Source organism: Phyllobates terribilis, unplaced genomic scaffold, assembly GCF_046119375.1.
Source record: "Phyllobates terribilis strain yellow unplaced genomic scaffold, ASM4611937v1 Scaffold_2__4_contigs__length_985480577, whole genome shotgun sequence".
Classification (NCBI taxonomy): Eukaryota; Metazoa; Chordata; class Amphibia; order Anura; family Dendrobatidae; genus Phyllobates; species Phyllobates terribilis.
In genome coordinates, this window is record NW_027362762.1 from 925598547 (window position 1) to 925609132 (window position 10586).

General features: G+C 41.5%; 1 long non-coding RNA gene across 2 annotated transcripts in view; it reads left to right on the forward strand.

Moving 5' to 3' along the window:
* Positions 1–2696, forward strand: part of LOC141253063 (uncharacterized) — a 216173-nt gene extending 213477 nt beyond the window's left edge. For both annotated transcript variants that reach the window (XR_012314217.1, XR_012314216.1), the window contains 2 exons: positions 873–1043; positions 2471–2696. This is a non-coding gene — a long non-coding RNA (uncharacterized lncRNA). The remainder of the gene's footprint in view (positions 1–872; positions 1044–2470) is intronic.
* The last annotated feature ends 7890 nt before the right edge of the window (positions 2697–10586 follow it).

Genomic DNA, 10586 nt, shown 5'->3' on the forward strand with positions numbered 1-10586 from the left:
ACGCATTGTGTGCATGAGATTTCTTAAAATCTCACACTGTACACAGTTCTGCTACTGAAAGTTAAATTATTTTAGTAAACTGATATAGAAAGTGTCTGTCTGGATTCTGATTACATTTTAGATGCAGACTCCTACACTCCAAAGACAAAGTAGTAGGGAATTTGGCTTGTGATCCAGCGATGACAACGGCTGTAAAATGCTGCAGATTATGTTGGTGCCTAATGAATAAATAATAAGGATTTGATGCAGTTTGGACCTTTAAATTTCTGTATTCCGATATTTTTGTCTCCCTCCACCTGCAAGTAATTCTGTGTCGCTAAGTTCTGTCATTTGGCTTTCCCATCCTCATAACTGTGTACATCACTCTTCTCTTTGATGCTTCCCCGAACATATCCCCAAGGGAAGTCTTTAATGTCCACATTTGTTGAAAACACATCTTGTAAGGATACCATCATGTAGGTGTAACAGAATTGCCTAGGTCAGCATTTATGCAAATTGCAGGATGAATTTGGTAATGTCTAACATAAGTCTGTGTGGTTAATCTAAGCCGGGGATCACTGTGAAGTGCAATCAGTGCCCGATGCAAATTTTTAACAAGTGAAGAGTGAGCCAAAAAAAATGACCTCTTAGTAAAAATCTTCATGGAGTCAATGTTATTAGTTTGCTTGCAAAACATTGATAAATGGTCGATATGAGACATAATGCAAACCAAATGTACGGCATGAATACAAAATGTAACAATAGGGCGCAACGATATGTAAGGATACAATAACTACAAGGAGATGAGCTAATCCTTCGAAATTTGTTTCAGTCATCAGATTTGATTCTGCGCAAATCTAAAGTGCCCTGATTATCATTTATTCTGCTCTCAGGTCTCTCCAGACCCCATAAGTATCAGAAATGGAGGGAAGAGAAAATAATAAAACTCATTGTGCTTAAGTCTTCATTTGATACCTTACACCGCCTCTGTCAACGCCGCAGCTTCCTTGGTTCTTCGCACACATCTATGGACCAATGCTGAGGGAGGCCCATGTGGTTACATGGTAGGTGAAGAACATCATCGTCAATGACTGGATTTGTTAGAATCAAATCATCATGTCCAGAAAAATTTTAAATTGATAAATTGCGAAACTTTAAGGAAAGTTGTGTAGCTACAAACTGATTCACTCATACCTGGTTATAATCAATGTGAAAAGTGAAAATGAAAACCCAAATAAACATTAGAATTGTTTTTAGGGTACATCCACATGGGTACATCAGATTTTATGGATGAGATTTTCTGAGAAAACAGAGAAAGGGAAAGAGCAAATTGATTGACAGTTACAGCCTGTCGATATACACAGTGGATATTCACAGAAAATGTTACCCCTACCAATATGGAGTAGAAGTTTGTGATGTATCAACAGTGAAAAATGCAGCAATATCAGCACAATTTAGAGCAGATGCTGCCATTGTGGATTTGCTGTGGAATTTTTTTTTTTATCCACCAGACTTTTTCAAAACCCCAAAGTGGGGTTAAAAACAACTAAAAAAATTCCTCATTAATAGTCAAATGGATTTGCCATAGAAATTAAGGGAGGAGTTTTCAAGTTTTGCAGCAGTTTGGAGGAAGATTTTCGAGGCGATCTGTTCCACAGAGCTCTTCAAAAGCTTCTAGTGAACATAGCCTCAGAGGAACAGGCCTCCTGAAAACAGCCTCATACAGGATTCGCACAGGCCACAATCCCGTGTTTTTGTATCCTAGATTCACGGAATTAATTTTTTGCATAAGCCTTCCTTATTTAAATTTTTGAAACAACAGATAAATTTGTCTCTAATTATGAGATACGGTATAATAGTAGACATTTATCTAAAGGTAACATGGATAAATTGTCCAAGGCGATCATCAGATGTCAGATCTCATTCTTCACAAGTCTATCTGAGAATGAAAGAAACTACTGTACCTGTGAAGGCAAATCGTTCACTTTTCCTTTCCTTCACTCTGTACACTTTACAGTGGTTGTTCTTAGTTCCTGATTATTCCAATAGGAGTATGGAGGGGTTGTATGGATGGAACCGGGAAGAGCTTTAAAGGGGCTGTCGCCTAAGGGCAACTCTTATCGTAAAAATGGCTATGGGTGTCATAGCTTTCAGGACCCCCGCCTGGTAACAGCTATCAGATCCCCAATGATCTGATATTGATGACCTATCTCAATGATAGTTTATCCTGGAAACTCCTTTAAGCATCCTCTGAGTTAATAGAAGAAAGTGTCTTCGTTTAGAACACACTTCTCTCTTTGAAGTGTCAAGGTAAAATATATATATTATAGAAAATCAATTAGTTTCTTTTAATAGATTACCTAATCAGTGTGAATCAATATAGAGATGATGGAATAATCTATGTGTATGTATGTATGCAAATGAGTATATGCACATGGATTATGTTAATAGTTAATGAATACATAACTAATAGCTTTTAATCTTATTGTAGAAATGAATTCCTGGGAATGACGTATGCATATGCATGGCTGATAACAGAGAGATTCATGTCAAGTTGGCAAAGATGGCGCTGACAGACGACTTCACCCCTCCCATCAGAATTCTTAAGGCGTTACTCAGACCAAAAGATACATAGATGAACAAATTACAGTGTGCAGAGTTATCAGAAAAGAGCAATAAATGTTACTAATCCCACCTAGAAAGAGAATACTATTTAACCCCATGTCTACGTAATAAAGTATGCCATTTTGCATGGATCAGTCTCTGAGTGAAGTTTATCAACCAGATTAGCAGATTTGGTTAATTAGCTTCTCTGCGTGCAATCGGACATCTTTAATTTGGAGGAGAGCAGTTACCTAGTGTATCTTAAATTGGTGAAACCTCCACAGAAGGACCCACGATGACCATGCATTTTGAACTCTTGCTCCCCACAGATTACAGATAATCTCCTTGATTTTCAGAAGCGGGAAAGTCTATGATCAGCTTTTCTGTAGGCACCTTTTTAACAAAGAGGTATTTTCTAAAAAAAGGAAATTCTTTATTAAAGAGAACCTGACAGGTGATACATACCCACTGATCCATGGTCAGCATGTATCAGACAGTGGTGACATGATTTGAGCCATATATGTTTCTTTCTGAAACTCTGTGATGTTTCAGAGAAAAGCATAGTTTAATAGTCAAACAGGCAGGTCCAGGATGGCTTCTCCCCACCCGCTGGGAGAAACCTATTACTCCAGGACAGAGGGTGGAGAAAAGCCGCTGGAACCTGCCTGTCCGACTAGCCTCCCATGCAGCTCAGTCCCGAGAAGCTATTAAATGCTGCAGAGTTTCAGAGTTAAATATATATAGCTGGAATCGTGCCACCACAGTCTAATACATGCCAGCCGTAAATCGGGGGGCATGTATCACCTGTCAGGTTCTTTTTAATATTGGAAATAACGTAGCACCATGGAATCAGGACAATGGGTAATCATCATCACCTATAGGCATTTTATAACCAGGTTACGCCTCCTGTACTATATGTGACCCATGGACTTTGTGTGTAAACATTCTCAGTTTTTATGTTGCATCTGCTTTGATTTTGTGTTCATCTGTAGGACAGACTTGTCCTATCTTTGGTGCTTCTGATGTCTTCTGCTAGTAATATATTGTCCGTGCCTGCACATTTCCTGTTAGTCCCAGTCTGTCGGACTTCCATCTGTATTAATTCAGGTCATTCGATCTAAAAGTCTCATTTGTATTAATTAAAAGACTTCATTTCATCAGCAGTAAGATAAGAGAAATTGGTAATGGGAAACCTGCTGTGTAGGAAGAGCTGATGACAATTAGATAAAGAAAAGACATTCCGCTATGGATATTACTGGTTTGGACTGGATACTTGAGTACTAAATGTTCTCAATGCATCGAGGGGCTTCCTATCCTCATGACCCCATTACCAACCACAGATGTAATCCAAAAGTGTTTTCATAAAATAACCTGTACTGGTGTCAGGGGGGTTTTGCTCCTACATAAACAAGTGCAGCTGGTGTCAGAAGACTCCCAGTCAATGCTCCCAGGAACAAAGAATGCAAACTAGTTCACCTCCAGAAGGAATAAAATTGACTTACTTGCTACCCTGTAGGTCAATATCTAGCCTATTAAATAGATTTCAAACAAGACCAGAAATATCAACCAAACCCCAGATATCCATCGGTGGTCACCGGTTTCGGCATATTTTCTCCTCTTTGGTACAGAGTGGGGAATTGGCCATCTAAGTGAGGTGTATGTGATAGAGCGCTCATGGAGCACTGGTTCTGCTTGCAGGTAGGCATAAGGGAAGAAATTCCAGTGGAATTGAATTCTACTTGAATTTTATAAAAATCCACGTTGGCCAACATGTGAATTTTTTTTCTTGTAATTAGCTTCCACGTGGATTCAGCAAAATTGGGGCCACTTGCCACCATATTTCTGAAGAATAGTGAGTCATCAAAAGGTTAAAAAATGTAAAAATCTTTATACTCACCTCTTCATTCACCTCTCCACTAATGTCTAATCCTCACTGCATGTTCTGATCTCTCGCCACTTGCGTTGGAATCTTCTTGTCTCTCTCACGGTGCAAGACATCCGGCTGTCATGGTGCCTGGTACGGTTCTGCGCTTGCGAGCAGGAAGGTGAAGGCACATGTTGTGATGTCATGACGCCATTGACCTCCCACACACTTTCTCTGATCCCTCTGAAATGTAAAGTGCTGTGGATTATGTTGCTGTTATAGAAATAAAAATTATTATTATTAACCCTCCTGGGCACCATGATAGCTGCAAGTCCAGCACAGAGTGAGATGGTAACGGGAGCAGTGGGGGGTCAAAAGGTTTGGCGAGGAGAGGACGGGTGGTGGTGAAGAGCGAAGGTGAGAATAAGTATTTTTTTATACATATTACGTTTATTATGCTCTGGGGTCTGGAAAGATCCCAGAGCATAATAAGGGACATGAAATTTGCAGAGAACAACTTTTCCACTTATCGAATTTCCTGGGGGAAAAAAACGCAAAAACAGGCTAATTTGAATTTTGCCTGATCTCCTAATCTTTATTTATAGCAATGCCCACTGAGAGAGGTAGGAACTTTCTAAAATCTTATATGTACAGCACATATTTTGCCATAAGGCTCGATTTCTTGTCATAATAATTGGGTATACAGGCACCATTGATTCTCCGTAGGATCAACACCAGTGAATTGTTCACTTTATCAACTAAAATCGCATATGGGAAAGTCTGATATGATACTGTATATTTTTATTTATATACTATAAGATCTAGATTACTCCCCATCAGTATTGTTAAATTTATCTTGCAACCTCATACTTATTGAGCAGTCTTGCAATGTTAAGATTTTTATTCTTCTCCTTCGGGTGCCCCTTGAACATCAAATGTATGACGAAATCCTTCACCAAGAATGTCTAATGTTGTAAAAATTCATTCACACTGAGGTTCTAATGAAGGTTGATAATGATATTGGAACCACTCAAAACAATTGGGAGAAAGCCTCCATACATCTGAGCTCCAAAATCCAATAGAAGTAAACATTATATATTATGGGGGGGGGGGGGAATTGAATCTTCTCTGGGTAAATATTCATTTTATTGGTCCAATAATATAAAAAGTAAGTAAATAATCTTGGAAGGTTTCTAGAATGATTGAACATGAACTAAAATAGGATAACTGCCAGTATATTCTTTAGGGAAGGGTTTAGCAATTTTTAGCAACTCTGGTACGGCACAGTCCTACACACTTCCAATGGTGAATGCATGTGTGTGAGTAATATGTATATGTGAAATTAGTATATGTGTGTGTAATGTACACTGCTCAAAAAAATATAGGGGACACTCAAATAACCCATCCTAGATCTGAATGAATGAAATATTCTCATAGAATACTTTTTTCTGTACAAAGTTGAATGTACTGACAACAAAATCACACAAAAATCATCAATGGAAATCAATTTATTAACCAATAGAGGCCTGGATTTGGAGTCACCCCCAAAATTAAAGTGGTAAAAAACACTACAGGCTGATCCAACTTTGATGTAATGTCCTTAAATCAAGTCAAAATGAGGCTCAGTATTGCGTGTGGCCTCCACGTGCCGGTATGACCTCCCTACAACGCCTGGGCACGCTCCTGATGAGGTTGCGGATGGTCTCCTGTGGGATCTACTCCCAGACCTGGACTATAGCATTCGCCAATTCCTGGACAGTCTGTGGTGCAACGTGACGTTGGTGGATGGAGCGAGACATGATGTCCCAGATGTGCTCAATCGGATTCAGGTCTGGGGAACGGGCGGGCCAATCCATAGCTTCAATGCCTTCATCTTGCAGGAACTGCTGACACACTCCTGCTACATGAGGTCTGGCATTGTCCTGAATTAGGAGGAACCCAGGGCCAACCGCACCAGCATATGGTCTCACAAGGGGTCTGAGGATCTCATCTTGGTACCTAATGGCAGTCAGGCTACCTCTGGCGAGCACATGGAGGGCTGCGCGGCCATCCAAAGAAATACCACCCCACACCATTACTGACCCACTGCCAAACCGGTCATGCTGAAGGATGTTGCAAGCAGCAGATCGCTCTCCACGGCGTCTCCAGATTCTGTCACGTCTGTCACATGTGCTCAGTGTGAACCTGCTTTTATCTGTGAAAAGCACAGGGCACCAGTGGCAACTTTGCCAATCCTGGTGTTCTGTGGCAAATGCCAAGCGTCCTGCACGGTGTTGGGCTGTGAGCACAACCCCCATCTGTGGACATCGGGCCCTCATACCACCCTCATGGAGTCGGTTTCTAACCGTTAGTGCAGACATATGCACATTTGTGGCCTGCTGGAGGTCATTTTGCAGGGCTCTGGCAGTGCTCCTCCTGTTCATCCTTGCACAAAGGCGGAGGTAGCGGTCCTGCTGCTGGGTTGTTGCCCTCCTACGACCCCCTCCACGTCTCCTGGTGGACTGGCCGGTTTCCTGGTAGCGCCTCCAGCCTCTGGACACTACACTGACAGACACAGCAAACCTACTTGCTACAGCTCGCCTTGATGTGCCATCTTGGATGAGCTGCACTACCTGAGCAACTTCTGTGGGTTGTAGAGTCCGTCTCATGCTACCACGAGTGTGAAAGCACAACCAACATTCAAAAGTGACCAAAACATCAGCCAGAAAGCATTGGTACTGAGATGTGGTCTGTGGTCCCCACCTGCAGAACCACTCCTTTATTGAGGGTGTCTTGATAATTGCCAATAATTTCCATCTATTGTTTATTCCATTTGCACAACAGCATGTGAAATTGATTGTCAATCAGTGTTGCTTCCTAAGTGGACAGTTTGATTTCACAGAAGTTTGATTTACTTGCAGTTATATTCTGATGTTTAAGTGTTCCCTTTATTTTTGAGTAGTGTATAGCAAAATATTACATATTGCATAACCTGTAGTTTGGGAGAGCAAATTTGCAGGATTTGGGAATGTTTAGCTTGCAAAAAAGAAGACTGAGAGGAGACTTAATAGCTGTCTACAAATATGTCAAGGGCTGTCACATTGTAGAAGGATCATCTTTATTCTCATTTGCACAAGGAAAGACTAGAAGCAATGGGATGAAACTAAATGGGAGGAGACACAGATTAGATATTAGAAAAAACTTTTTGACAGTTAGGGTGATTAATGAGTGGAACAGGCTGCCACGAGAGGTGGTGAGTTCCCCTTCAATGGACGTCTTCAAACAGAGGCTGGACAGACATCTGTCTGAGATGATCTAGTGAATCCTGCTTTGAGCAGGGAGTTGGACCAGATGACCCAGGAGGTCCCTTCCAACTCTACCATTCTATGATTCTATGATTCTATGATTCTATGAAAGTGTTTAAAGGGGATGTCATTGGATTTTAAGACCCATCGTTCATTTATTTTTACTGTACTTGATGACACATTTCCGGTTAGAGCAAATAAATGTTACCCAGATGCCGTCGTCCCTTTGTGACCATATAACATCCCGCTGAATGATCTGCAGCTGGGAAGAGGTGTCCGCAAACACAGTATCTAACATAATTGCTGGAAGACTGGACTGTCACTCACACCAGCTGTGCTTTAGGCTTCAAATACAAAAAAGATGTGTATCCCCGATGCAGAATAATCCTACTATTGGTAAGAAAAACTTTAAATTACCTAAGGGACAGCTTTATAGAAAATTGATCACTGGACAACAATTAGGTCTGCTGCAATGCCTTATTCTCTATTTTCAGATAGTTTTATCGCAATTTTGAAATCGTTAGTGGCCTCATTGTTATATCTCAGCTGGCATAGCGGATTCTCTAAGCGAAGCCTGCACAACATATGGCCAGCAGAGCTGTCCGGGAGATGTCGCTCCCTTCTACCCATATTCAAATGTATTCACGTCTTTCAGTCATGAATACATTTGAACACTTTGGCAGCGGGACTCTGGCAGAGGAGCGCTCAATAGCGCTGGCCACAACGTGGAGCAGTGTGCTGACATCAACACACTGCTGCTACCACCATAGAGGCATCTGAAACAGTGATGCTCGAGATGCTCGTCACTCGCCGAGAATTTCCGGGTTGCTCGGGTCCCCTCCCTGCATGTTTGGCGCTCTTTAGAGAGCCAATGAACATGCAGGGATCGCCTGCCATGGACTGTAATGCCATAGCCATGTTGGTTGTGGGCATTACAGTGATTGGCTGGCGGCACAGCGTCATCAGGTCTATATCAGACCTGGCGCCGCCATGCTCGTCACAGTCACTCTGGCTCAGACAGTGTAGGGAGGGCTGCTGCTGTGTCAGGGAGAGATTTGATCGTGTATTAGGTAGTGTAGGGAGAAAAACCGTACATTACATATATCCTTCTTAACAAACAGTCCTTCTGAGGACTAATCCATCTGCAGAGATATCAGGCAGGCAGTGTATATAGGCAGGCAGGCTGGGTATATAGCAGACTGCAGTGAATATAGGACAAGAGGCTCTATTCCAATTCTGCCTTCTGCTGCTGTTAGACATTTCTATACAAAGGCCCAGGTCTCAGGGGCCAGGAATACTTTTCTTTGGATCTTAATCCTTATTATTTGCTTAAAGAGCAATCCAGAGAACACCATTTTTTCTGCGCCATTTGCTTGTTGGCACTGCAGAATACAGCCAGGTCCTTTCCATATTACAGCGCTAGAAATCCAGCTACAGTGCTGGCCAAAAGTATTGGCACCCCTGCAATTCTGTCAGATAATACTCAGTTTCTTCCTGAAAATGATTGCAATCACAAAATTCTTTGGTATTATTATCTTCATTTAATTTGCTTGCAAGGAAAAAACACAAAAGAGAATGAAGCAAAAATCAAATCATTGATCATTTCACACAAAACTCCAAAAAAGGGCCGGACAAAAGTATTGGCATAATGCCATGCACACGGTCAAGCAGTCCAGTGCCAGAGGCAGCAAAGCAACCCCAAAACATCAGGGAACCTCCGCCATGTTTGACTGTAGGGACCGTGGTCTTTTCTTTGAATGCCTCTTTTTTTTTCCTGTACACTCTATGTTGATGCTTTTCCCAAAAAGCTCTACTTTTGTCTCATCTGACCAGAGAACATTCTTCCAAAATGTTTTATGCTTTCTCAGGTAAGTTTTGGCAAACTCCAGCCTGGCTTTTTTATGTCTCGGGGTAAGAAATGGGGTCTTCCTGGGTATCCTACCATACAGTCCCTTTTCATTCAGACATCGACGGATAGTATGGGTTGACACTGTTGTACCCTCGGACTGCAGGGCAGCTTGAACTTGTTTGGATGTTAGTCGAGGTTCTTTATCCACCATCCGCACAATCTTGCGTTGAAATCTCTCGACAATTTTTCTTTTCTGTCCACATCTAGGGAGGTTAGCCACAGTGCCATTTGCTTTAAACTTCTTGATGACACTGTGCACGGAAGACACAGGAACATTCAGGTCTTTGGAGATGGACTTGTCGCCTTGAGATTGCTCATGCTTCCTCACAATTTGGTTTCTCAAGTTCTCAGACAGTTCTTTGGTCTTCTTTCTTTTCTCCATGCTCAATGTGGTACACACAAGGACACAGGACTGAGGTTGAGTCAACTTTAATCCATGCTAGCTGGCTGCAAGTGTGATTTAGTTATTGCCAACACCTGTTAGGTGCCACAGGTAAGTTACAGGTGCTGTTAATTACACGAAATAGAGAAGCATCACATGATTTTTCAAAGGGTGCCAATACTTTTGTCCACCCCCTTTTTAGGTTTGGTGTGGAATTATATCCAATTTGGCTTTAGGACAATTCTTTTTGTGTTTTTTTCATTGAAGACAAATTAAATGAAGATAATAATACCAAAGAATTTGTGATTGCAATTATTTTCAGGAAGAAACTGAGTATTATCTGACAGAATTGCAGGGGTGCCAATACTTTTGGCCAGCACTGTATTTAAAACTGTGTTTTCTCCGTCAAACGGATCACATATACATTGTCAGAAAATACTGCCATTTCTGGCTTCCATTAAAAATTTCCTTTAGTGTGTCATTGAAGCAATTCACCGCAGTTTGCTGTTCTAACTAGTTACCTACAGACCAGGTATTTAAACTCTGTTTTCTCGGTCACACGGA